Genomic DNA, 571 nt, shown 5'->3' with positions numbered 1-571 from the left:
CTCCCAGCATTCTGTTCTGTTTACTCCACCCACCTATGTTCCAAGCTATGAGCCCAAGCAGTTTGTTTATTACTTAACCAATGAAATCAACAGATCGCTATATGACACTCCCACATCACATGAATATGCAACAGTAAAAGAAAAATAGATATATAGTAATATTTCTTTACAATGAGCATTCGAATATATCAATATGATGATAGGAAGTTTCACTGTAGGATGCTTTAGCGTGGGAACAAGACGTGTTCATTTAAAGACTTGTAGAAGATATAAGAGACTCCCTGTGTGTAAGTCAATGAAGGAGACACACAGAATGAAAGAGAAAAACAGAAAGAAGCTTGGAGTATTATAAAGGAAGTCAAATGTATCTGAACAGATCAGGGAAAAGATGTGAGAACTAAGAAGGGAGTCCTAACTTTCCTTAGCCCTGCAGTTCCTTGGGATTGAACTTTATAGAACAGACAGATCCCTAAGAACATCACCCAAAAGAGAGATCCAAGACAACATATGCAAAAGTTACACTACACAAAACAAACCTGGTAAATATGAACCTGACCATCTAACCACAGAA

This window comes from Microtus ochrogaster, chromosome 19 (genome assembly GCF_000317375.1).
Source record: "Microtus ochrogaster isolate Prairie Vole_2 chromosome 19, MicOch1.0, whole genome shotgun sequence".
In the NCBI taxonomy this organism is placed as follows: Eukaryota; Metazoa; Chordata; class Mammalia; order Rodentia; family Cricetidae; genus Microtus; species Microtus ochrogaster.
This window is presented reverse-complemented; position numbering follows the sequence as displayed.